Here is a 5,775-nt window from a genome sequence, read left to right as displayed (position 1 = left end):
GTCTGGACATAGTGTGGCTATATTTGTTCCTTGTATGTGGTATTATAAGTCACTATGTGGTGGTAATATGGTGTCTGATCATGGTGCGGGGGTATTTGTCCCCTGTATGGGATATTATTGGTCAGTTTAAAAATTGAAAAATAAATAAAAATATATCTAAATTGTATTGGATATTTTAACAAACAATTAAAGGGAACCTGTCACCCCAAAATCAAAAGTGAGCTAAGCCAATCGGCATCAGGGCTTATCTACAGCATTCCCCCGATGTCTCCTGAAAAATGAGAAAAATAGGTTAGATTATACTCACCCAGGGGAGGTCCCACTGCGGTCCGGTCCGATGGGCGTCGCCGTCCGGTCCGGGGCCTCTCATCTTCTCACAATGATGTCCTCTTCTTGTTTTTATGCTGCGGCTCTGGCGCAGGCTTATTTTGCACTGCAAAGTACTGCAGTGCGCAGGCATCGGGAAAGGTCAGAGAGGCCCAGCACATGTGCACTGCAGTACTTTGCTCTGCCCTCAACAGGGCAGACAAAGTACGCCTGCGCCAGAGCCGCAGCATGAAGACAAGAATAGGACGTCATCCTATGAAGATGGGAGGCCCCGGACCACGACCCCCATCAGATCGGACCGCCCACCCAGGTGAGTATAATCTAACCTCTTTTTCTCATCTTTCAGGATACATCCGGGGCTTATCTACAGCATTACAGAATGCTGTAGATAAGCCACTGATACCGGTGGGCTTAGCTCACCTTCGATTTTGGGGGTGACAGGTTCCCTTTAATAGGTTAGAATAGAGTAGCGTTCAGCCAAAAGAGTCTAGCTTGTCGTGGTGGAGGCTTAAAAAATCTTTTGGCCAAAACAAAAGCTGCTGGCTATATGTGTGATCTGGTGATGGGAACTGTTAATGTGTGATTGATGAAAAGTGGAGTTTTTCCAAAAGAGAGTGGTGGGACACTGGACAGCTCGAGGGGTGGATGCAGGGCTGGGGTGGAGCCTGGGCGGAGTCGCAACAGGGCCCAGAAAATTTTGCTAGTATGAGGCCCCAAAATTCCTAGTGGCAGACATGGCTATGCCTATGTGTTGTTTTTTGAAAGAACAAGAAGCTAAAGTTGAAAAACAACTCTAGTATCCAGTGTGAAAATTGCAGGATTGCTATTTTCATATTTAAATAAAACAAAATATTGTCAAACGTTTCCAAAAGAATACATTTTATAGAAAATCGTGATGTAAACAATTTCTTATGAGAGCTTCCCTTTAAAGCTAGTTCTGCACTACTAAAAAAAGGAATGCATTACAGCTGCTACATAACAATACATGTGGTGCCTAACAGTTACTTTATGAGCCAATTTTAGTCTCTTCCAAAACAATACATACGTGCGTCTAGGATGTAGTATCCATTAACTGCACAAGGACAAATGTTTATATAACCTCACACAAAGCCTTGACATACTTCATAGCATCAGTGATAGTCATGATGCGTTTTCTATTTTTCTCAGATTGTAGCTTGGGGTCTAAAAGCTAAATCCTCTAACATGAAACACATTAGTTTATTGTGTTTTCTACAGGCAAACACAAAATAATTAAATGTATTGTAGAAGTACATGAATCTATAAAAATATTATACTAACTAAAAGCAAATGGAGAAATAATATTTGTGCTCCAAAATCAACACTTTTTCAGCTTAATTTTAACTGCATGATATCAGATATGCCATATATTTAAACAGATAATTTAAGCAAACGATGGCTATTTAGCAGAGATCACCTAATCACACTTGTGTCTATTTTTTAGGAATTCACTGAACCTGGTGAATTTGAGCAATATTTGAATTTGTTCTTGCAAAATGCTTAAAATTGGCAATGCCATTTTGCATATTGCACCATTCATAGAATTATTACAGGCCGGGTTGGACCCCCATAATACCTTGCTGGTATCACATCATATATTATACAGTCATTTTAGAAAGGAATAGATAGCTCTGCAATGCACCATGTTTTAGAGTTTAATGAAATAATAAATGAGTCTTCTTCAACTAAACCTCTGCTTGAAGTTAAATCCCAACTCTGGATTAGTTGAGACGTTTTGTATGTTCTTTTCAGTTCCTTTCTGAATACGGTATCACATAACATTGTACAGCTCATAAGGAGATAAATAGCTTGTTTAAACCAGAAGGAAAAAAAGAAGATGCCATTTTGTAGTAAAATGGCCATTTTGTAGTAGAAATGGATAGTGGGAGGACATCACAACACATAGTTTAGTTAAAGAGATAGGGAAAGAAACTGATAAAGCTCTGAAGATACTATGCAGACAATGTGTGTGACAGCACTGCAGTGAGGAGAAGAGAATAATACAGATTTAGTTGATAGCAATTGAGAGATAGGAGAGTCACTGTAAGTAGCTGACAGCTGCATTTTGCTTGATCAGTGTGGTTATAGTGTTGTGGAAATTCACATATTTTAGAGAATCAGTTAATTGGAAATCAAATTTCCTGACAAAATTTGGCAAAAATGCTTTTATAACAGGGTCTACCAAGCTGGGGTACCTCTTTCAGTACCACCCCATGTTTCAGGAGGTCCACTCTGCTTTGGCTGAAGTCTGAATGAAGGACGCTGGCTGGAATTGCTTGGTTACATGGGCGCATATAAAAGATCACTGCTTCTCCACGTATTTCCAGTCTGACAGAACTTTACTCACAGGACACAGAATATATCACACAGATACAGAGGCAGGCCAGACATACATTACAATAGCCGCAGGTGGCCGGAGCATGCCGATATTTACTGTGGGAATTACAAAGGTGGGGGGAGGACAAAAAGGGAATATCGTGTCCCCTCTGCCCAGGGCACAGCCTGTGGGCTGATTCATTAGGGACATGCATCTCACATGGAACCTATTATACATACATATAAGTGCTCAACATATTCTGGGTGCTGAGTGGTTCCGTAACATGTAACATGGCTCCCCTTTTTAGCGACGCGATCGGCATACACAGTCTGATCCTTAACGGATCGGTTTGGGGATGACCGAAGTTTATGGGGTTGGTACAAGTTCCGTTTGTTGACTTAGTCCATCGGCATTACCGTTTTGTTTGCCGGGTCTGTAGTGGATTGTGAAGTCCAGAGGTTGTAGGGCTAAACTCCACCGCAGCAATCTGGCATTGTCTCCGGAGACCCGATTAAGCGAAACTAGGGGATTACGGTCCGTTAGGAGGGAAAACTGTCATCCATACAAATATGGTTTCAACTTTTTGAGTGCCCATACTACCGCCAGGCACTCCTTCTCGATGGCCGCATAGCTTACTTTATTGGGCAGTAGTTTCCGACTCAGGTAAGCTACCGGGTGTTCTTGGCCATCCGGCCTGACTTGGCTCAGTACTGCCCCCAATCCAAACATAGAAGCGTCTGTGTGAACAAGGAAATGTTTAGTTGGATCGGGTGCGGCCAATACAGGGGTATTGGTGAGGGCGTCCTTTAGTTGGCAGAAGGCTTCCTCACACTCTGGGTTCCAGGTTACCTGGCGGGGTTGGTTCTTATGGGTCAGATCAGTGAGGTGCTTGGTTACGCTGCTGTAATTGGGAACCAATTTCCTGTAATACCCTGCTGTCCCTAGAAATGCCATGACCTGTTTTTTAGTGCGTGGGGTGGGCCGTTTGGCTATGGCCTCAATCTTGGCTGATTCTGGTCGCTGTTTCCCACTTCCCACCCAATGCCCTAAATACTGAACCTCTGCTTTGCCCATGTGACACTTGTTTGGGTTTAGGGTGATTCCGGCCTTGTGGATCCTGTCCAATACTGTCTCTAGGTGATTTAGATGCTCTTCCCATGTCACACTATAGATGGCGATGTCATCCAGGTAGGCACAAGCATAGTCCTGGAGACCATCCAGAAGACGGTTAGCCAGCCTGGAAGGTCGCCGGGGCATTCTTCATCCCAAATGGCATAACTCGAAACTGGAATAAGCCGAACGGGGTGACAAATGCTGACTTGGAAATTGCGTCAGGACTAAAGGGAATCTGCCAGTAGCCTTTGCATAGATCGATGGTGGTCAAATACTTTGCCCCCGCCAGCCGGTCTAACAACTCATCCACACGTGGCATGGGATATGCATCCGTCACTGTTTTCTTTTTGAGCTTACGATAGTCTACACAAAACCATGTAGTCCCATCCTTCTTGGGCACTAACACTACGGGGGATGCCCAGGGACTATCTGACTCTTCAATGACCCCTAAACGCAACATCTCTTGTATCTCTTGTCGCATCCCCTCTCGTACAGACTCAGGGACGCGGAAGGGGTTTTGAAGCAGGGGGGTCTGATCCTGGGTCTCAACCTTGTGTTGTGCCAAGCGAGTGTACCCTGATGTCCCCGAAAACATCCTCTGTCGCTGCCTCAACAACTCCTCCGTCTGCTGTCTCTCCCGGGGGCCTAGGTCTTCACCCAAGACATCCGGCAAGGGAAGTCCGGCTAAATCCTCTGCTTCTGGTGCACAGATGGCCACTACCTAATCAGGGCGCTCCCGGTAGGGCTTCAGCATATTCACGTGGAACATGCGGATAACCCTGGGGTCATCACAATCGGCTACATTATAGGTCATGACGGCTATTTTCCCCCCTGCTAGGGCCCCTGCCATGCAGCGTGGAACTTGTTCTGCCTAGTGGGCTCTAACACCAGGACCTTCTGTCCTATTTTCAAGGTGCGCTTTCTGGCCCTCCGATCGTACCATACGTGCTGGCGCCGCTGGGTCACCTGCTTGTTCTCACGTACAGCCTGGGTCAGCTCCTGTAGGCGGTCCCAGAATTCCAGCACATAGGGTACAATAGGTACCCCTTCTATGAGGCCCTCCCCTTCCCAATGTTCTAGCACTAAGTCTAGGGGTCCCCTTACCCATTTCCCGTATACCAGCTCAAGCGGGGAGATCCCCGTGGATTCTTGGGGCACCTCCCGATAGGCAAACAGGAGGTGTGGCAAGAATTTCTCCCAGTCCCTGTAGGTCCTGGTAAAAGTCCCAATGAGTTGTTTTAACGTCCCGTTAAAGCGTTCACATAACCCATTGGTTTGCGGGTGGTACGGGTCGCTTCTAATGGACTTGACGCCGCACGGCTTCCACAGTTGGTTGGTCACCTCTGCTGTAAACTGGGTACCCTGGTCTGAGATAATCTCCTGGGGAAATCCAACCCGTGAGAAAACCTGGAGCAGGGCGGCCGCCACCATCTCTGCCAGTGTGTTAGGTAACGCAACCGCCTCTGGATACCGTGTGGCATAATCTACCACTGTCAATATATACCTTTTCCCTGATGGACTGGGTTTGGCTAACGGCCCTATCAGATCGACCGCTACTCGGCTAAATGGTTCCTCCACAATGGGGAGGGTACGTAATTTGGCCTTGCATCGATCTCCCCTCTTGCCAATGCGCTGGCAACAGTCATAGGTCTGGCAGTATTGAAAAACATCATAGGTTACCCCCGGCCAAAAGAAGTTTTGTGTCAGACGATGTCTGGTGCGACTGACGCCGAAGTGCCCGGCCAAGAGTATGTCATGAGAGATTTGCAGTAACTCCTGCCTATGCTTCTTGGGAACTACCAGCTGTCATTTTATAGTGGGGCTTGTCCATGTGTGGTGCTGCTCTGTGATCCGGAAGAGGAGTCCCTGCTTCCATACAAACTGTTCCCCTTCCAGTACTCCTCTCCCCTCCTGTGCCTTCCCACGATATCCCTCCAATGAAAGATCCTCAAGTAACTCCCTCTTAAATTCATCTGGGGTGGCCCAAGAAATGTGTCTTG

The sequence above is a fragment of the Ranitomeya imitator genome, chromosome 6 (assembly GCF_032444005.1).
Source record: "Ranitomeya imitator isolate aRanImi1 chromosome 6, aRanImi1.pri, whole genome shotgun sequence".
Taxonomy (NCBI): domain Eukaryota; kingdom Metazoa; phylum Chordata; class Amphibia; order Anura; family Dendrobatidae; genus Ranitomeya; species Ranitomeya imitator.
This window is presented reverse-complemented; position numbering follows the sequence as displayed.